The 22,933-nt window shown below is 38.0% G+C and overlaps 1 non-coding gene across 1 annotated transcript; it reads right to left on the reverse strand.

The window, feature by feature from the left end:
• Positions 1-5,874: 5,874 nt before the first annotated feature.
• On the reverse strand, positions 5,875-5,982 carry LOC112739984 (small nucleolar RNA R71). The gene has a single exon (XR_003170917.1). It is a non-coding gene; the product is annotated as a small nucleolar RNA R71 (small nucleolar RNA).
• Between the last annotated feature and the right edge of the window lie 16,951 nt (positions 5,983-22,933).

A 22,933-nucleotide genomic window follows, 5' to 3' on the forward strand; every position in this document is an offset into this window, starting at 1 on the left:
ATCTAAGATGTTCATTCGCGCTTAACTGTGATGAAGGTGATGATCAGTGACATTCATCACCTTCCTCAAACCATGAACGTGTGCCTGACAACCATCTCCGTTCTATATCCGATTGAATGAGTATCTTTGAGATCTCTTAATCAGAATCTCCGTGGTACAAGCTAGAACTGATGGCGGCATTCATGAGAATCCGGAAAGTCTAAACCTTGTCTGTGGTATTCCGAGTAGGATTCAAGGATTGAATGACTGTGACGAGCTTCAAACTCCTGAAGGCTGGGCGTTAGTGACAGATGCAAAAGGATAATAAATCCTATTCCAACCGGATCGAGAACCAACCGGTGATTAGCCGTGCTGTGACAGAGCGCGTGAGCGTAGTTTTCACTGGAAGGATGGAAGGTAGCCATTGACAACGGTGATCCACCAACACACAGCTTGCCATAGGAGGACGTGCGTGCGTGAATCAGAAGACAGAGGAAAGTAGAGATTCAGAAGACAAAGCATCTCCAAAACCCCAACATATTCTCCATTACTGCACAACAAGTAACATTTAATTCATGCTCTCCTGGTTATTCGCAATTCACTTGATAAACATAATTGACTTCCTGACTAAGATTTACAAGATAACCATAGATTGCTTCAAACCAACAATCTCCGTGGGATTCGACCCTTACTCACGTAAGGTATTACTTGGACGACCCAGTGCACTTGCTGGTTAGTGGTACGCGTTGTGAAAAGTGTGATTCACAATTCGTGCACCAAAGGTCTAGGCATGGCCGAATGGCCAGCCTCCCAAAGTGGGTTCAATCATAAAAACATGATTCAAAAGATGAAAATACAATAGTAAAAGGTCCTATTTATAGAGAACTAGTAGCCTAGGGTTTACAGAAATAAATAATTAATGCAAAAATCTTCTTCCGGGCCCACTTGGTGTGTGCTTGGGCTGAGCATTGAAGCTTCCATGTGTAGAGAATTTTCTTGGAGTTAAACGCCAACTTTTGTGCCAGTTTGGGCATTTAACTCCAGCTTTTTGTGCCAGTTGTGGCGTTTTGACGCCAGAATTCTTAAGCTGACTTGGAACGCCTGTTTGGGCCATCAAATCTCAGACAAAGTATGGACTATTACATATTTCTGGAAAGCCCAGGATGTCTACTTTCCAACGCAATTGAGAGCGTGCCAATTGGGCTTCTTTAGCTCCAGAAAATCCACTTCGAGTGCAGGGAGGTCAGAGTCCAACAGCATCTGCAGTCCTTTTTCAGCCTCTGAATCAGATTTTTGCTCATGTCCCTCAATTTCAGCCAGAAAATACCTGAAATCACAGAAAAATACACAAACTCATAGTAAAGTCCAGAAATGTGATTTTTATTTAAAAAATAATAAAAACATAATAAAAACTAACTAAAATATACTAAAAACATACTAAAAATAATGCCAAAAAGCGTATAAATTATCCGCTCATCAGTACTCCCATGGCTGCATGTGGAGAATCAAAAGAAGAGAGTAGCATGAAGGAGACACTAGAGACCTTGGTGGACAATGAGGAGCATGGCTTTGTACTGGAACGAGTAGAGGAAGCCCTGATAGTTGTAGAGGAGGAAGTGGTTGAAGATTTAGGAGATGCTGAACCTCCATGGGAATCAAGAACCGTAAAGGATTCCGCTGAGAAGTCCAAAATTAATGCCAAGGAGGACAGTGCACAACCTCCACAGCATATGCCTTGTGAAAAATTGGACGGAACAGACCAAGAAGTTGATTCCATGGGCAGTGACGATCTTGAATAAAGCTCTCCTAATCACGAACTCACATCCGCAACTGAATTCCTTGAGCCTGAAGAACCTTACCCAAGTGAATACAAAGATGACGTCGAGGTAGATTTCTCTCAACCTCCAACGTATGGCTTAAGTGATGAGGAAGACTGATGAGCGCATAATTTATACGCTTTTTGGCATTGTTATTAGTTTTTAATTAAAAATCACATTTCTGGACTTTACTATGAGTTTGTGTGTTTTTCTGTGATTTCAGGTATTTTCTGGCTGAAATTGAGGGACCTGAGCAAAAATTAGATTCAGAGGTTGAAGAAGGACTACAGATGCTGTTGGATTCTGACCTCCCTTCACTCAAAGTAGATTTTCTGGAGCTAAAGAACTTCAAATGGTGCTCTTCTAATCGCGTTAGAAAGTAGACATCCAGGGCTTTCCAGCAATATATAATAGTCCATACTTTGATTAAAGATAGACGACGTAAACTGGCGTTGAAAGCCAGTTCCATGCTGCATTCTGGAGTCAAACGCCAGAAACAGGTTACAAAGTGGAGTTAAACGCCAGAAACAGGTTACAAACTAGCGTTCAACTCCAAGAAAGACCTCTACACGTGTAAAGCTCAATGCTCAGCCCAAGCACAGACCAAGTGGGCCCCATAAGTGGATTTCTGCATCAATTACTTACTTCTGTAAACCCTAGTAGCTAGTCTAGTATATATAGGACTTTTTACTATTGTATTAGACATCTTGGGACATTTAGTTCATAGATCATGGGGGCTGGCCATTCGACCATGCCTGAACCTTTCACTTATGTATTTTTCAACGGTAGAGTTTCTACACACCATATATTAAGGTGTGGAGCTCTGCTGTTCCTCAAAGATTAATGTAAAGTACTACTGTTTTTCTATTCAATTCAACTTATTTCGCTTCTAAGATATTCATTCGTACTTTAATATGATGGATGTGATGATCATTATAGTCATCATCATTCTCAACTTATGAACGCGTGCCTGACAACCACTTCCGTTCTACCTTAGACTGAATGGATATCTCTTGGATATCTAATACAGGGGACCGAGTCCGAGTTATTAGTGTCTTCATGGTATAAGTTAGAACCCATGGATGGCCATTCCTGAGATCCGAAAAGTCTAAACCTTGTCTGTGGTATTCCGAGTAGGATCCAGGAAGGGATGGCTGTGACGAACTTCAAACTCGCGAGTACTGGGCGTAGTGACAGACGCAAAAGGAGGGTGAATCCTATTCTAGTATGATCGAGAACCTCCAGATGATTAGCCATGCAGTGACAGCGAATCGGACCATTTTCACAGAGAGGATGGGAAGTAGCCATTGACAACGGTGATGCCCTATATAAAACTTGCCATGGAAAGGAGTAGGATTGATTGGATGAAGACAGCAGAAAAGCAGAGATCAGAGGAATGAAAGCATCTCTATACGCTTATCTGAAATTCTCACCAATGAATTACATAAGTACCACTACCCTATTTTATATTTTATTTATTTTCATCCACTATAATTTCTTAATACAATTTAATTCGCCTGACTGAGATTTACAAGGTGACCATAGCTTGCTTCAAGCCAACAATCTCCGTGGGATCGACCCTTACTCACGTAAGATTTATTATTTGGATGACCCAGTGCACTTGCTGGTTAGTTGTACGAAGTTGTGAAACAGATATAAGATCATGAACGTGCGTATTGAGTTTTTAGCGTCGTTACCAATGAATGGAATGATCACGATTTCGCACACCAAATTTTTGGCGCCATTGCCGGGGATTGTTCGAGTTTGGACAACTGACGGTTCATCTTGTTGCTCAGATTAGGTAATTTTCTTTTTGTTTTATTTTCAAAAAAAAAAATTTTCAAAAATCTTTCAAAAAAATTTTTTCCCTTTGTTTTCGAAAATTATTTTAAAATTTTTAAGAGTGAATTCTAAAGTTTCAAAATGGTATGCTGAAGTTTGGCTGGCCATGAAGCTTTAGACTAACCTGGTATGATTCCTGGAATCTTGATTGAGTACTTTGATTTCATTACTTCCTTTTTCCTATATGTTTTCGAAAAAAAAATTATATACAAAAATAAAAAAAAATTAATAAAATCATAAAAATCAAAAATATTTTATGTTGTTTGTTTGAGTCTTGAGTCAATTTTTAAGTTTGGTGTCAATTGCATACTTTTATTTTTCTAAAAATTTTTGAAAATTCATGCATTCATAGTGTTCTTCATGATCTTCAAGTTGTTCTTGGTAAGTCTTCTTGTTTGATCTTCATATTTTCCTGTTTTGTGTCTTTTCTTATTTTTCATATGCATTTTTATTTTGTTAGTGTCTAATTATTAAAAATTTCTAAGTTTGGTGCCTTGCATGTTTTTCTTTTCTTAAAAAATTTTCAAAAATAAGTCTTCATGTTCATCTTGATCTTCAAAGTGTTCTTGGTGTTCATCTTGACATTCATAGTGTTCTTGCATGCATCACATGTTTTGATCCAAAAATTTTCATGCATTGAGTCAATTTTGTGTTTTTCTCTTTCATCATTAAAAATTCAAAAATAAAAAAATATCTTTCCCTTTTTCTCTCTTAAAATTTCGAAAATTTGGATTGACTTTTTCAAATTTTTTTAAAAAAAATCTAGTTGTTTCTTATGAGTCAAATCAAATTTTCAATTTTAAAATCCTATCTTTTTCAAAACTTTTTCAAAAAATCAAATCTTTTTCAAATTTTCCTTAATAATTTTGAAATTTTTTAAAATTAATTTTCAAAAATCCTTTTCTTATCTTTATTCCATGATTTTCAAAATTAATACTAACATTTAATATGATTGATTGAAAAATTTCAAGTTGTTACTTGCCTTTTAAGAAAAGATTAATCTTTAATTTTTAAAATCATATATTTTTGTTTCTTGTTAGTCAAGTAATCAACTTTAATTTTAAAAATCAAATCTTTTTAAATTTCTTTTTCAAATCTTTTTCAAAATAAGTTTCAATCAATCATATCTTTTTGTTTCAATCATATCCTTTTTTTTATTTCAATCATATCTTTTTCAAATTCAATTTCAAAATCTTTTCTAACTTCTTTCCTAACCTCTTATCTTTTTAAAATTGATTTTCAAATTTTTTTCAATCAATCTTATCTTTTTGTTTCAATCATATCTTTTTCAAAACCACCTAACTAATTCAATCTCTCTTAAATTTTCGAAAATACCTCCTTCTTTTTCAAAATTTCATTTTGATTAACTAATTATTTTAAATTTAATTTAATTTCAATTTTTAATTTTAGAATTCTAAGTTTAATTTTAAAATTTTTTTATTTCTATTTTCGAAATTTAACTTTAAATTTTAATTTTTATTTTTCAAATTCTCTCACCTCTCATCTCCTTCTATTTATTTATTCATCTACTAACACTTCTCTTTCACCCAAAAATTTGAACACCACCTCCCTCTCTGTGTTCGAGTTTTTTCCTCTTCTCTTCTTTACATTACATTCTTTTCTTCTTCTACTCACACAAAGAAATATCTATACTATGACATAGAGGATTCCATATTTTCTTTGTTATTCCCTTCTTTGTCATATGAGCAGGAGCAAGGACAAGAACATTCTTGTTGAAGCAGATCCTGAACCTGAAAGGACTCTAAAAAGGAAACTAAGAGAAGCTAAAATACAACAATCCAGAGACAACCTTACAGGAATTTTCGAACAGGAAAAGGAGATGGCAGCCGAAAATAATAATAGTGCAAGGAGGATGCTTGGTGACTTTACTGCACCTAATTCCAATTTACATGGAAGAAGCATCTCCATCCCTGCCATTGGAGCAAACAACTTTGAGCTGAAACCTCAATTAGTTTCTCTGATGCAGCAGAACTGCAAGTTTCATGGACTTCCATCTGAAGATCCTTTTCAGTTCTTAACTGAATTCTTGCAGATCTGTGATACTGTTAAGACCAATGGGGTTGATCCCGAAGTCTACAGGCTTATGCTTTTCCCGTTTGCTGTGAAAGACAGAGCTAGAGTGTGGTTGGATTCTCAACCCAAAGATAGCCTGAACTCTTGGGATAAGCTGGTCACGGCTTTCTTAGCCAAGTTCTTTCCTCCTCAAAAGCTGAGTAAGCTTAGAGTGGATGTTCAAACCTTCAGACAGAAAGAAGGTGAATCCCTCTTTGAAGCTTGGGAGAGATACAAGGAACTGACCAAAAGGTGTCCTTCTGACATGCTTTCAGAATGGACCATCTTGGATATATTCTATGATGGTCTGTCTGAGCTATCAAAGATGTCACTGGACCATTCTGCAGGTGGATCCATTCACCTAAAGAAAACGCCTGCAGAAGCTCAAGAACTCATTGACATGGTTGCTAATAACAAGTTTATGTACACTTCTGAGAGGAATCTTGTGAATAATGGGACGCCTCAGAAGAAGGGAGTTCTTGAAATTGATACTCTGAATGCCATATTGGCTCAGAATAAAATATTGACTCAGCAAGTCAATATGATTTCTCAGAGTCTAAATGGAATGCAAGCTGCATCCAACAGTACTCAAGAGGCATCTTCTGAGGAAGAAGCTTATGATCCTGAGAACCCTGCAATAGCAGAGGTGAATTACATGGGTGAACCCTATGGAAACACCTATAATCTCTCATGGAGAAATCACCCAAATCTCTCGTGGAAGGATCAACAAAAGCCTCAATAAGGCTTTAATAATGGTGGAAGAAACAGGTTTAACAATAGTAACCCTTTTCCATCATCCACTCAGCAACAGACAGAGAATTCTGAGCAGAATACATCTAGCTTAGCAAATTTAGTCTCTGATCTATCTAAGGCCACTCTGAGTTTCATAAATAAAACAAGGTCCTCCATTAGAAATTTGGAGGCACAAGTGGGCCAGCTGAGTAAAAGGGTCACTGAAACTCCTCCTAGTACTCTCCCAAGCAATACAGAAGAAAACCCAAAAGAAGAGTGCAAGGCCATTGAATTGACCATCTTGGCCGAACCTACAAGGGAGGAAGAGGACGTGAATTCCAGTGAGGAAGACCTCCTGAGACGTCCAGTGATCAACAAGGAGTTTTCCTCTGAGGAACCAAAGGAATCTGAGGCTCATCTAGAGACCATAGAGATTCCATTGAACCTCCTTATGCCCTTCATGAGCTCTGATGAGTATTCTTCTTCTGAAGAGAATGAGGATGTTACTGAAGAGCAAGTTGCCAAGTACCTTGGTACAATCATGAAGCTGAATGCCAAATTATTTGGTAATGAGACTTGGGAAGATGAACCTCCCTTGCTCACCAATGAACTGAGTGATCTGGATCAACTGACATTGCCTAAGAAGAAACAGGATCCTGGAAAGTTCTTAATACCTTGTACCATAGGCACCATGGCCTTTGAGAAGGCTCTATGTGACCTTGGGTCAGGAATAAACCTCATGCCACTCTCTGTAATGGAGAAACTGGGAATCTTTGAGGTGCAAGCTGCCAGAATCTCATTAAAGATGGCAGACAACTCAAGAAAACAGGCTTATGGACTAGTAGAGGACGTGTTAGTAAAGGTTGAAGGCCTTTACATCCCTGATGATTTCATAATCCTAGACACTGGAAAGGATGAGGATGAATCCATCATCCTTGGAAGACCCTTCCTAGCCACAGCAAGAGCTGTGCTTGATGTGGACAGAGGAGAGTTGGTCCTTCAACTGAATGAGGACAACCTTGTGTTTAAAACTCAAGGATCTCCTTCTTTAACCATGGAGAGGAAGCATGAAAAGCTTCTCTCAGTACAGAGTCAACTAAAGCCCCCACAGTCAAACTCTAAGTTTGGTGTTGGGAGGCCTCAGCCAAACTCTAAGTTTGGTGTTGAACTCCCACATCCAAACTCTAAGTTTGGTGTTGGGAGTCTATAAAATTAACCTGATCATTTGTGTGGCTCCATGAGAGCCCACTGTCAAGCTATTGACATTAAAAAAGCGCTTGTTGGGAGGCAACCCAATTTTTATTCATCTAATTTTATTTTTATTTTTATTGTTCTTTCATGTTTTATTAGGTTCATGATCATATGGAGTCACAAAATAAATACAAAAATTGAAAAATAGAATGAAAAACAGCATTGAAAACAGAACACCCTGGAGGAAGGGCTTACTGGCATTTAAATGCCAGTAAAGAGCATCTGGCTGGCGTTCAACGCCAGAACAGAGCATGGAGCTGGCGCTGAACGCCAGAAACATGCTGCACATGGGCGTTGAAAAGGGCTCATCGGTTAAGCTATCCACGACACGAATACCTCTTTCCTCTAAATATCTATTTTCCTTTTCCCAGTCTTTTGTCCTTCCGTTAGTCTCCCTTAGGAGACACACATCCCATTAGTATTGGTGTTGGTGTGCAAGTCCGCGCGTGTCGCGCCGCTATATGCTGTCCCCTACCCAGGGAAAATAAGTGACTTGTTGATTTGCGCTCTAAAGCCGCTTTTCAATCTAAGTCCTACTCTACTAGACTATATTGGGCGAGCACGGGAAGTGGTCACACCTGCCATTTTGACACTTCGGCCCGTGCCTACTAGTGTCAGCCCTCCCTGTAGACTTAGAACAAGCATCACTTCGGCGTTTAAATGCCAGAAATGCATGCAAGGGCATTTTGCATGCCTAATTGGTGCAGGGATGTAAATTCTTGATACCTCAGGATCTGTGGACCCCATAGAATTACCTCAGGATCTGTGGACCCCACAGGATCCCCACATATCTCCACTCACCTTCCCTCCTCATAATCCTATATCACCTCAATCTCTTCCCCATCACCTCTTCACTACTCACATCCATATCTTCTTCTTCTTCTTCTATTCTTTCTTCTTTTGCTCGAGGGCGAGCAACATTCTAAGTTTGGTGTGGTAAAAACATAGCTTTTTTTTGTTTTTCCATAACCATTGATGGCACCTAAGGCCAGAGAAACCTCTAGAAAGAGGAAAGGGAAGACAAAAGCTTCCACCTCCGAGTCATAGGAGATGGAGAGATTCATCTCAAGGGTCTATAGCTCAGTGGTAGAAAATTTGACTGCAAATCAAGAGATCCCTGAGATACCTCAGGGGATACATTTTCCTCCACACAATTATTGGGAGCAACTAAGGGTGGAACATCAAGAGCACTCCATCATTCTTCATGAAATTAGAAAAGATCAAAGAGTAATGAGGGAGGAGGAACAAAGACAAGGAAGAGACATAGAAGAGCTCAGGGACATCATTGGTTCCTCAAGGAGAAAACGCCACCATCACTAAGGTGGACTCATTCCTTGTTCTTAAATTTTCTGTTTTTCGTCTTTTATGTTAAATGTTTATTTATGTTTGTGTCTTATTACATGATCATTAGTATCTAAGTGTCTATGCCTTAAAGTAGTGAATATGAATCCATCACCTCTCTTAAATGAAAAATGTTTTAAAAACAAAAGAACAAGAAGTACATGGTTTCGAATTCATCCTTGAAACTAGTTTAATTATTTTGATGTGGTGACAATACTTTTTGTTTTCTGAATGAATGCTTGAACAGTGCATATGTCTTTTGAAGTTGTTGTTTAAGATTGTTAAATATGTTGGCTCTTGAAAGATTGATGAACAGAAGAAATATTATTTGATAATCTGAAAAATCATAAAAATGATTCTTGAAGCAAGAAAAAGCAGTGAATACAGAAGCTTGCGAAAAAAATGGCGAAAAAAAATAGAAAAAAAGCAAGCAGAAAAAGCCAAAAGCTCTTAAAACCAAGAGGCAAGAGCAAAAATCCAGTAACCCTTAAAACCAAAAGGCAAGGGTAATAAAAAGGATCCAAGGCTTTGAGCATTAGTGGATAGGAGGGCCTAAAGGAATAAAATCCTGGCCTAAGCGGCTAAACCAAGCTGTCCCTAACCATGTGCTTATGGCGTGAAGGTGTCAAGTGAAAACTTGAGACTGAGCGGTTAAAGTCAAGGTCCAAAGCAAAAGAAGAGTGTGCTTAAGAACCCTGGACACCTCTAATTGGGGACTTTAGCAAAGTTGAGTCACAAGTCACAATCTGAAAAGGTTCACCCAGTTATGTGTCTGTGGCATTTATGTATCCGGTGGTAATACTGGAAAACAAAGTGCTTAGGGCCATGGCCAAGACTCATAAAGTAGCTGTGTTCAAGAATCAACATACTGAACTAGGAGAATCAATAACACTATCTGAACTCTGAGTTCCTATAGATGCCAATCATTCTGAACTTTAATGGATAAAGTGAGATGCCAAAACTATTCAAGAGGCAAAAAGCTACAAGTCCCGCTCATCTGATTGGAGCTAAGTTTCATTGAAAGTTTGGAATTTATAGTATATTCTCTTCTTTTTATCCTATTTGATTTTCAGTTGCTTGGGGACAAGCAACAATTTAAGTTTGGTGTTGTGATGAGCGGATAATTTATACGCTTTTTGGCATTATTTTTACATAGTTTTTAGTATGATTTAGTTAGTTTTTAGTATATTTTTATTAGTTTTTAATTAAAAATCACATTTCTGGACTTTACTATGAGTTTGTGTGTTTTTCTGTGATTTCAGGTATTTTCTGGCTGAAATTGAGGGACCTGAGCAAAAATCAGATTCAAATGTTGAAGAAGGACTGCAGATGCTGTTGGATTATGACCTCCCTGCACTCAAAGTAGATTTTCTGGAGCTACAGAACTCCAAATGGCGCGCTTCCAATTGCGTTAGAAAGTAGACATCCAGGGATTTCTAGAAATATATAATAGTCCATACTTTGATTAAAGATAGACGATGTAAACCGGCGTTGAACGCCAGTTCCATGCTGTATTCTGGAGTCAAACGCCAGAAACAGGTTACAAACTGGCGTTCAACTCCAAGAAAGACCTCTACACGTGTAAAGCTCAATGCTCAGCCCAAGCACATACCAAGTGGGCCCCATAAGTGGATTTCTGCATCAATTACTTACTTCTGTAAACCCTAGTAGCTAGTCTAGTATAAATAGGACTTTTTACTATTGTATTAGACATCTTGGGATGTTTAGTTCTTAGATCATGGGGGTTGGCCATTCGGCCATGCCTGAACCTTTCACTTATGTATTTTTCAACGGTAGAGTTTCTACACACCATAGATTAAGGTGTGGAGCTCTGCTGTTCCTCAAAGATTAATGCAAAGTACTACTGTTTTTCTATTCAATTCAACTTATTCCGCTTCTAAGATATTCATTCGTACTTCAATATGATGGATGTGATGATCGTGACAGTCATCATCATTCTCAACTTATGAACGCATGCCTGACAACCACTTCCGTTCTACCTTAGACTGAATGGATATCTCTTCGATATCTAATACAGGGGACCGAGTCCGAGTTATTAGTGTCTTCGTGGTATAAGTTAGAACCCATGGATGGCCATTCCTGAGATCCAGAAAGTCTAAACCTTTTCTGTGGTATTCCGAGTAGGATCCGGGATGGGATGGCTATGACGAACTTCAAACTCGCGAGTACTGGGCGTAGTGACAGACACAAAAGGAGGGTGAATCCTATTCCAGTATAATCGAGAACCTCCAGATGATTAGCCATGCAGTGACAGCGCATCGGACCATTTTCACAGAGAGGATGGGAAGTAGCCATTGACAACGGTGATGCCCTACATAAAGCTTGCCATGGAAAGGAGTAGGATTGATTGGATAAAGACAGCAGAAAAGCAGAAATCAGAGGAATGAAACTGATTAAGATCTACAAGATAACCATAGCTTGCTTCAAACCACAATCCTCGTGGGATCAACCCTGACTCGCTCAGGTATTACTTGGACGACCCAGTGCACTTGCTGGTTTAGTTGTACAAAGTCTGGGAATTCGTGCACCATGAGACATCCCAACCAACCACCTAAGAGACTCAACGTCAAGCTAGTGATGATAAAGAAGCGCTTGTTGGGAGACAACCCAGCCATGGTTAGTCTTTCTTTTCCATTCCTATTTCTTTTATTTAAGAGTTCATCATCATCATCATCATCATCTTCTTCTCCCTCCTCCGTTGCATACATATTCCTTTCTTTAATTTCATATAGGGTTTATCTTATTTTGTTCATGCACGTATACTCTTGTCTATGATTTACATTCATTATTCTATCAATCTTTAAGCTTAGTGTAAATCTCTAAGTTTAGTGTTGGTAACACCATAGATAAAAAAGAACCAGCACAAGAAGCAGTGGTGATGGCTGAATCAACTTAGGTAAGATCCTAACAAGGATTTATTTATTGGTGGTTAGTGATTTCTTTATCTTTGTTCTTATTTTCTTCCCTCTATTTTTAGTTTTTGTTTTTATTTTGTTCCCTTTTCTATTTACTTTCTCCTTTGTATGCATAGCATATTCTATCCTTCTAAAAAACCTTTAAAACTTAATTACTTGTTATTTCAGTAACTAGTTCTAATGATACCTTGATGAAAAAAATTGAATTAAATAAATTCAAAAATAAACAACGGAGGTATTTAAGAGAGTGTGGTTGCATTTGAAGAAATCTGAAATACTTGAATCTTGAGAAAACAGACGAAGAATCTTCCAGAACAGAAATTTAATGAAGTATTATGAGATTTTGATCATCAATTCCTTGTTGCAGTAAAAAAAAGATATATCAAAGTTTTAAGGCTTTGAGCACCAATGATTAGGATTCAGTTATATGCTTGTGGTGTTCTTGTTTAAACTTGGGTCAGTAAATCCGAGGGGTGCTTTGTCACCTGATAACTTGGTCCAACTAGACTGGGATTATCAATTGAAAGTCCATTTAAAGAGCCACCATAAGACAAAACATTTAGAAGTTCAAAGAGGCTCTAGACATCAACGTTTGGATCAAACCCCTAGTTATGTGCTTCTGGGGTGACTGTGTAACAACCTACTGTACAAAGCTTTGTGCTTAAGCCGTAAAACAGAGGTTATGTCGTATTATGACCTCTATTATAAAATATAACGTAATATAGTTGCAGAGATTCATAACTAAGAGCCTTAAAAGAAGTTTTAAACAAATAACCGCAAACTTAAAACGCATCGCACGCGGAAAAGCATAACCAGATAAAATATAAACTACATAATAAGAAGTGAAAGATCAAAATATAGAATAGCAAGTGATGAGTCTATATTTTCTGATGTATTTTGGCTTGACTTGAATGGATTCTAGCATATGAACTCATACTTAAGCACCAAAATAGCATACTTTTGTGTTTGATCCCTAATTTGATTCTGAAAGTGAAAACATGCGTTTTAATGCTTAGATTAGTGATTTTTAATCCCACTTTTATGTCATTCGATGCCGTGATATGGTTTGTGAGTAATTTCAGGCCTTAGAGGAAAGAATGGATGACCAAAAATGGAAGGAAGTATGTACAAGGGAGAAAACATGAAGAAAACAAGGAAAGCACACACAGCGACGTGTGTGTGCGCACGAGTACTTGTGCGTACGCACAGGAGAATTTTTAGCCGCGTATGCGGACGCACACGTCTATGCGTTCGCACAGGTCCCTGCACGTGATTTCATTAATAAATCATGTGCTGCGCAAATTTGGAGGCCTCTTGGCCCATCTTGGAAGGCTAGAATGTTGTTTTGGAGTGCTATATGAAGGAGAATTCATCACTTATCAAAGGGGGGACATATTGGAGCATAATTTTACATAGTTTTTCATAGTATTAGGAGTAGGAGTAGTGTAGAGTAGAGAGCTCTCCTAGGGTTTATCAATTTCCATTGTAGCATTTTATAGCAAGCTTTGATTTTTGGATTTTTACCTCTTTAATTGTAAGTACTCTAAATTTCCTCTTTACTTATAGCACTTTTACTTCCATTTGATTTGGTTCAAGTTACTTTGTTCATATTGCAATTTTGTGTTACCTGAAGTTTTGATTAACAGATTTTATGTTCCTTGCTTCCTTTATGTTTTATTGCTTGTTTATGATTGGTTTGATTGATAGTTGGTTATAGTTTGCCATTTCACTTTACAATTTTCCATGTTTTACTTTTATGCATACAAGGTGTTTGCGAAAATGTCAACTCTAGATTTTGAGTAGGTTTTCCCACCTTGGCTTGTGGTTTGAGTTCCTGGGATACTAGAGTCATAATGTCCGACATTTAGTGGTGATCCTTGGGTAGTTAGTTGACTCTTGTTTCCATTGACGCTAGCTAGCCTTTTATCAACTAGTTTGATAAGTGGGTTAGGACTTATGGATTAAGGTCAATTATGCTTGCTTGACTTAATCCTCGATGGTTGGGGTTGACTAGGCGAGATTGACTCATCATAATTACCATAGTTGTGGTTATGACGATGATAGGATTCCTTGGATCCTCATTCCCAAGTCAAGCCGCTTTTATTGCGTTTATAGCATTTTCACTAGTTTTGATCTTACTTTCTCTTTACTTGCATTAATTGCAATTTTGATCATCTCTTTGTTTTTTTATTGCTTGGTTCTTTTAATCTTTTAATTCTCGTTTGAAACCCCCCTTTTCCTCACAACCGAAAGCGTAACATTCCATTTGTATTCCTAGGGAGAACGACCCGAGGTTTAACTACTCTCGGTTTATATATGTTTTGAATTTGACATTTGATTTGAGCATTACTTGTTGGGTTGGAACTATACTTACAACGCCAATCTTATTTTGAGATAAAAATTCCTAGCCTACGAAAATGTTCATCATCAAATTTGGCGCCGTTGCCGGGGAATACAATTGGTGTTATATCTTTTTGTTGTTGTGAATATGTTAATAGTGTAAATAGCTCTTTTTGGTTGTTTGTTTGCTTTTGTTAGTAAGTTTTTGTTTATAAACTTTTTATGACTTTTTCACACCATCACCACAATGCACCCCAATGGAACCCAAACACTTACCTTTCTAGTTACCAATTCTATACACCATCACCTCACTACATATAAAACCCCTACCCTCATGAGTTTGATTGTCAACCTTCATCACCTCAATCTTCATCATCCTATATGGATCAAGCCACACAAGAAGTACTTTTCATGCTCATTCAAGATGAACAAGAGTTCCGGAAGAAGCAAGAGCTAGTCATGTCTACCTTAGCAAAAGCTTTGGATCATTTAGCTTCATCGCGTTCATGCCACAAGCAAGAAATTCTAGTGGATGAATGTGTGAAACCAAGTGAAAAGTGTGGAGTGAAAGAAGAATTGCAAAATCAAGAAGAAGATGTCAAGTCACAACATGAAGTGAAAAAGGAGATAAATGAAGAGTTGGTAGGAATTAATCAAGAGGATTCCATCATCATTCAAGATTTTTTGTCCAACTTGGATAATTCCTTCTATGACCTTCATGAACCTCCATCATTAGATTTGGAAGGAGAAGTTGATATGGATTTCACACAACCTCCAATCTTTGTCTTGAGTGATGATGAAGAAGATTCAAAAGAGGTCGAGGAAGTTTTAGTTGCCAAGAGGTGAAAGCAATTGTGCAAGAGCGAATTGAGTAGGTGAAGACTTCTCTAACAAGCTTCTTAGGCCCGCATCAATATGCCGTCTTGGAAACAGATTGTCAAATTCAAACCTTTCTCAGAGTAGTGGATGGTGATGAGAAGAATGTTGTCTGGCAAGGAAATAGAAAGTTCATCAAGGAAGCCGAATCAACATTTGGAGCTCAATTTTGGTGCAAGAGCCAATTTAGTGGATTCCGGGGAGTGCATAAGCATGTCAATGGTGATAGAGGAACTTAAAGTTTGATGCAATCTAATTGGGACTCCGGAGGTCAAATCAAAAGCAAACTTGGTTGGAGATTCAAGGAGGAGTGGAAGCATAAGCCGCCCTAACAAGGATCTCCTCACCAAGTCCAACTTAGGACTATAAACCAAAGTGCTAGGTGGAGACACCCCACCATGGTAATATCCTTCTAACTTTCTCTCTTTTAGCTTTTATTTCATGAATAAATTGGTTGTTTTGCTTGGTTGGTCGGTTTTATTTTGATGTTTGTTAAGTAATTTTGGTGAAATAATGTGTTAATGGAGTTTTACGATGTTTTGGGGCTTGAAAACCTGTTTTGGACATCAAGTTTTTGATGCCTTAGAGCCAAAATTTTTGTTGCAGAAGCAAAGACCTGTGCGTCCGCACAGCCTTGTGTGTGCACACATCTCCCCTGTTTTCTGCCCTTGTGTGTCCGCACAGCAACGTGCGCCCGCACGTCCCTAAAAACCCCGCTTGTGCGTGTGTACACCACCTTCTTTTTTCCCTTCTGTGTGCCCGCACACCATGCGTGCGGTCGCACACATTCCCTTTATCCCTTAAAAAAAAAGCCACAGGTGCGAGCGCACACTCCTTGTGCGCCCGCACAACCTGAACAAAGCCCTCTGGTCGCGGCGGCCGCACCTCTCGTGTGATCGCACGCCACCCCCTTTCTCCTTATGAGCGAGCGCACACTCCCTTTTGCGCCCGCACAGGTTGCGTTACACCTTCTGTCCGTAGCGTCCGCACGACCCTGTGCGAGCACATAACCCCTTCTTTCTCCTTTTGTGCGTCCGCACACGACCTCGTGCGTGCGCACAGGTCACTGTTCGAATGTTAATTCAAAAAGGAAGGGGACTCGCACTTTAGTTCCAACCCACATCCCAACTCTTTCTTCTCATTTTTCTTCTCTCTGAAACCACACCACCACCTGCAACCGCGCTGCCACCAACCACCACCGGCAATCTACACGCCGCCGTCACCCTCTCCCTCCCTCCCTCCATTTCTCTCTTTCTTTTTCCTCTTTTCTCTGTTCTACATTTCCTTCTTCTTCCCTTCCCAGTCTGCACACAGCCACCGCGCCTGCCACCAACCCTAGCCGCGCATTTCAGTCCGGCAAGCAGCAACCTGCAGCGACAAGTTTTTGTGCCGCTGCGACTGCGCCCCTCTTCCGCATTCCATCTTCTTCCGTCTCTCCTCTACATTACAGGTTCCCTGCCCTGTTCCCCTGTCCTGTTTCATTTCTGCTTCATTTTTACTGCTTCTCTTTAATTCTGATTTTAATACTATTTTAGTAATTAGGTGGTATTAGGTTAGATGACTTCTATTTTTTGGATTGAATATATGTGATGCTGGCTGAGTATTTTGGATTGTTTCCTGGACTGAATGTTGCTGTGAATGTTACCAGTAGTGAACTGTAATGCCTGATGCTAATTTCCGCACACATTATGCTTGTTGAAATGCTTGAATGAAGTTCTTGTCTGATTTCTGTGTCTAATCAGCATAAGAGTTTGGATTTTGCTTCCATTTGGCATTTTGTTTTCATATAGTGCAACTTTTTGCTAAATACAGTTGCTGCCTGGAATTTATTCATTATGCACTTTGCGCCTTCATTTTGCTGAAGCATCGAGCTGAACTTCATTTTGCTTTGTGTTTATCTAGTTTGATGTCCATTTTTGCTGTGCATATCATGCTTTGACAATCAACCTGCTAGCTATGCATTTCATTGCAGATTTTGTTTTCGAAAACAAATTGGATTGAAATCTAAAAGCTTTGATCATTCGATTTGGTCCTCTTAAGTGCATAGCATGTTGAAAAACTACATTATGTGCTGACTGTCCATTTCTTTTTGCTCATACACCAAACTAGCATTAAACTCCTGATGAGCGGATAATTTATACCCTTTTTGGCATTATTTTTACATAGTTTTTAGTATGTTTTAGTTACTTTTTATTATATTTTTATTAGTTTTTATGCAAAAATCACATTTCTGGACTTAACTATGAGTTTGTGTATTTTTCTATAATTTCAGGTATTTTTTGGCTGAAATTGAGGGATCTGAGCAAAAGTCTGATTCAGAGGCTGAGAAAAGACTGCAGATGCTGTTGGATTCTGAACCTCCTACACTCGAAGTGGATTTTCTGGAGCTACAAAAGCCCAATTGGCGCGCTCTCAATTGTGTTGGAAAGTAGGCATCTTGGATTTTCCAGCAATATATAATAGTTCATACTTTGCCCGAGATTTGATGGCCCAAAGTGGCGTAAAATGCCAGCCAGAGACCCTTTTCTGGCGTAAAACGCCAGAACTGGCACCAAAACTGGAGTTAAACGCCCAAACTGGCATCCAAGCTGGCGTTTAACTCTAGAAATGGCCTATGCACGTGTAAAGCTCAATGCTCAGCCCAAGCACACACCAAGTGGACCCCAGAAGTGGATTTCTGCACTATCTGCACTATGTTACTTATTTTCTGTAATCCCTAGTAACTAATTTAGTATAAATAGCACTTTTTACTATTGTATTCGCATCTCTGGACGTTTAGTCCTTAGACATTTGAGGCTGGCCACACGGCCATACTTAGACTACTTTCTCTTATGTATTTTCTACGGTGGAGTTTCTACACCTCATAGATTAAGGTGCGGAGCTCTACTGTTCTTCATGAATTAATGCAAGTACTATTGTTTCTCTTTCAATTCACGCTTACTTCTTTTCCAATATATAATCTCGTACTTAATTTAGTTAAGTCAGAATGAATGGGTGACCCGTGACAATCACCCACTATCTTTGTTACTCGCTTAGCCAAGATCCGCGTGCCTGACAACCATAAGCGGTCTACATGATGTTCAATGTAGTCATTGGATGACAGCCGGAGTATATTCTCTTGGGTCTCTAATACACGGACCGAGTCCGTGAGATTAGAACCTTCATGGTATAGGCTAGAACCATTTGGTAGCATTCTTGAGATGCGGAAAGTCTAAACCTTGTCTGTGGTATTCCGAGTAGGATCTGGGAAGGGATGACTGTGACGAGCTTCAAACTCGAGAATGTTGGGCGCAGTGACAGTGTGCAAAAGGATAGAGGGATCCTATTCCGACGCTAGTGAGAACCGACAGATGATTAGCCGTGCGGTAGCTGTACCTGGTATTTTTCATCCGAGACGAGAAATCCGACAGTTGATTAGTCGTGCAGAAACTGTACCTGGTATTTTTCATCCGAGAGGATCATACAGCTTGCCATGGAAGGGAGCACGCATGACTGGATGAAGACAGTAGGAAAGCAGACGTTCAGAAGCAACAAAGCATCTCCAAACGCTTATCTGAAATTCCCACCAATGAATTACATATGTATCTTTATTTTAATTTACATTCTATTTATTTTTTAATTATCAAAACCTCATAACCATTTGAATCCGCATGACTAAGATTTACAGGATGACCATAGCTTGCTTCAAGCCGATAATCTCCGTGGGATCGACCCTTACTCGCGTAAGGTATTACTTGGATGACCTAGTGCACTTGCTGGTTAGTTGTGCGGAGTTGTGAAAAGTGTGATCACAATTCCGTGCACCATGTTTTTGGTGCCGTTGCTGGGGATTGTTCGAGTTTGGACAACTGACGGTTCATCTTGTTGCTTAGATTGGGTAATTTTATTTTATGTTTAAGCTTTTTATTTTCGAAAAAAATCAAAATCATTCAAAAATTTTTAAGAATGAATTTAGAGCTTCATGAGATATGTTGAAACCTGGCTGTCTAATCTTTTGGACTGAGGTTTTCACTTTTCATTGTAGAAAGGACATGTCTGTATTTGTTATGCTAAAGCTTGGCTAGCCATTTGGCCATGTCTAATTCTTTTGGACCGAAGCTTTAGACTAACATTGCATGAATCCTGGAATTCTTATTACAAATTTTGAGTTTCTTTATTTCTTTTTCCAAAATAATTTCCATAAAAAAATAGAAAAAAAAATTATAAAATCATAAAACTAAAAAAATTTTTGTGTTTCTTGTTTGAGTCTAGTGTCAAATTTTAAGTTTGGTGTCAATTGCATATTTTTAATTTTTCTTAAATTTTCAAAAATTCATCATGTGTTTTTTCTTGATCTTCAAGTTGTTCTTGACGATTTTCTTTGTTTAATCTTGTGATTTTCTTGTTTTGTGTTTTTTGTTATTTTTCATATGAATTTTTGAATTATTAGTGTCTAAAGTTTAAAAATTTCTAAGTTTGGTGTCTTGCATGTCTTTCTTTCCTTAAAAATTTTCAAAAAATGTCCTTGGTGTTCATCTTGATCTTCAAAGTGTTCTTGGTCTTCATCCTGACATTCAAAGTATTCTTGCATGTATTATTTGTTTTGATCTTAAATTTTTATGTCATGTGTCATTTTGTTGTTTTTCTCTCTCCTCATTAAGAATTCAAAAATAAAAAATAATATTTTTTTCTTATTTTACTCATAAATTTCGAAATTTTGGGTTGACTTAGTCAAAAACTTTTAAATTTAGTTATTTCTTGTTAGTCAAGTCAAAATTTCAATTTAAAAATTTTATCGTTTCAAAACTTTTTAAAAATCAAATCTTTTCCACTTTTCTTCTTAATATTTTCGAATTTCATTCCTAAAATTTTCAAAATCTTTTTCTTATTTTTATTTCATATTTTCGAAAATTTTACTAACAATTAATGTTTTGATTCAAAAATTCAAAGTTTGTTACTTTCTTGTTAAGAAAAGTTCAATCTTTAAATTCTAGAATCATATCTTTTAGTTTCTTGTTAGTCAAGTCATCAACTTTAATTTTAAAAATCAAATCTTTTTAATTTCTTTTTCAATCATTTTCAAAATAAATTTCAAATCATATCTTTTTAAAAATTTTAATTTCAAAATATTTTTCTAACTTCTTATCGTTTCAAAATTTATTTTCAAATCTTTTTCAATTAACTACTTGACTTTTTGTTTGATTTTAAAAGTTTACTATTTCTTATCTTTTTCAAAACCACCTAACTACTTTTCTCTCTCATTAATTTTGAAAACTAACTAACAAATTTTTCAAAAAATCTTTTTAATTAATTAATTTATTTAGTTTTCAATTTGCTTTTATTTCCCTTCTTAAATTTCGAATTCTAACTTATAATTAAAATAAAAACAAAAATATTTTTCTTTTCTTTTGATTAATATTCGAATACTCTCTCTCTCTCATCTCTTTCTATTTATTTTATTTATTTACTAACACTTCTCTTCTACTCGTCTAATAATTCGAACTCTCTCTCTCTCTCTCTCTCTCTCTGTGTTCGAATTTCTTCTTCTTCCTTCTTCATTCTATTCTTCTCTTCCTCTGACACATAAAGGAATCTCTATACTGTGACACAGAGGATTTCTCTTCTTTTCTGTTCTCTTCTTTTTCATATGAACAGGAACAGCGATAAAGACATTCTTGTTAAAGCTGATCCTGAACCTGAAAGGACTCTGAAGAGGAAGCTAAGAGAAGCTAAAGCACAACACTCCAGAGAGGGCCTTACAGAAATTTTTGAAAAAGAAGCAGACATGGCAGTCGAACCCAACAACAATGGTGGAGATGCAAGGAAGATGCTTGGTGACTATACTGGACCAACTTCCGACTTCTATGGAAGAAGCATCTTAATTCCTGCAATTGGAGCAAACAACTTTGAGCTTAAGCCTCAATTAGTTTCTCTAATGCAGCAGAATTGCAAGTTTCATGGACTTCCATTGGAAGATCCTCATCAGTTCTTAGCTAAATTCTTGCAAATCTGTGACACTGTTAAGACCAATGGGGTTAATCCCGAGGTCTACAGACTAATGCTTTTTCCCTTTGCTGTAAGAGACAGAGCTAGGATATGGTTGGACTCACAACCTAAAGAAAGCCTGAACTCTTGGGAAAAGTTAGTCAATGATTTCTTGGTCAAATTCTTTCCACCTCAAAAGATGAGCAAGCTTAGAGTGGAAATCTAAACCTTCAGACAGAAGAAAAGTGAATCCTCTATGAAGCTTGGGAAAGATACAAGCAATTGATCAGAAAGGTGTCCTTCTGACATGCTTTCAGAATGGAGCATCTTATGTATATTCTAAGATGGTCTATCTAAATTTTCCAAGATGTCATTGGACCATTCTGCTGGTGGATCTCTTCATCTAAAGAAAACCCTGCAGAAGCCTAGGAACTCATTGAGATGGTTGCAAATAACCAGTTCATGTACACTTCTGAAAGAAATCCTGTGAATAATGGGATAACTCAGAAGAAAGGAGTTCTTGAGATTGATACTTTGAATGCCTGGTACACGGAATTGTGATCACACTTTTCACAACTCCGCACAACTAACCAGCAAATGCACTGGGTCGTCCAAGTAATACCTTACGTGAGTAAGGGTCGATCCCACGGAGATTGTCGGCTTGAAGCAAGCTATGGTCATCCTGTAAATCTTAGTCAAGCAGATTCAAATGGTTATGAAGTTTTGATAATTAAAATATAATTAAAACATAAAATAAAATAAAGATACTTATGTAATTCATTGGTGGGAATCTCAGATAAGCGTTTGGAGATGCTTTGTTGCTTCTGAACCTCTGCTTTCCTATTGTCTTCTTCCAATCATGCGTGCTTCCTTCCATGGTAAGCTGTATAATCCTCTCAGATGAAAAATACCAGGTACAGCTAATCAACTGTTAGATTTCTCGTCTCGGATGAAAAATACCAGGTACAGCTACCGCACGGCTAATCATCTGTCGGTTCTCACTAGCGTCAGAATAGGATCTCTCTATCCTTTTACACACTGTCACTGCGCCCAACATTCGTAAGTTTGAAGCTTGTCACAGTCATCCCTTCCCAGATCCTACTCGGAATACCACGGATAAGGTTTAGACTTTCCAGATCTCAAGAATGCTGCCAATTAGTTCTAGCCTATACCACGAAGGTTCTAATCTCATGAACTCGGTCTGTGTATTAGAGACCCAAGAGAATATACTCCATCTGTCATCCAATGACTAAGTTGAACATCATGTAGACCGCTTGTGGTTGTCAGGCATGCGGATATTAGCTAAGCGAGTAACGAAGATAGTGGGCGATTGTCACGGGTCACCCCTTCATTCTAACTTAACTTAATTAAGTACGAGAGTATATCTTGGAGAAGAAGTAAGCGTGAATTGAAAGAGAAACAATAGTACTTGCATTAATTCATGAAGAACAGTAGAGATCCGCACCTTAATCTATGAGGTGTAGAAACTCCACCACAGAAAATACATAAGAGAGAAAGGTCTAGGTATGGCCGTGAGGCCAGCCTCCAAACGTGAAATATAGCATAAGTGGTGCGCAGAAATTGTGACGGTTCATTCCTTGGTAACGGCGCTAAAAACTTAATACACACGTTCATAATCTTAGTTCTTTGTCACAACTTCGCACAACTAACCAGCAAGTGCACCGGGTCGTCCAAGTAATAAACCTTACGTGAGTAAGGGTCGATCCCACGGAGATTGTCGGCTTGAAGCAAGCTATGGTCATCTTGCAAATCTCAGTCAGG

This window comes from Arachis hypogaea, chromosome 13 (genome assembly GCF_003086295.3).
Source record: "Arachis hypogaea cultivar Tifrunner chromosome 13, arahy.Tifrunner.gnm2.J5K5, whole genome shotgun sequence".
In the NCBI taxonomy this organism is placed as follows: domain Eukaryota; kingdom Viridiplantae; phylum Streptophyta; class Magnoliopsida; order Fabales; family Fabaceae; genus Arachis; species Arachis hypogaea.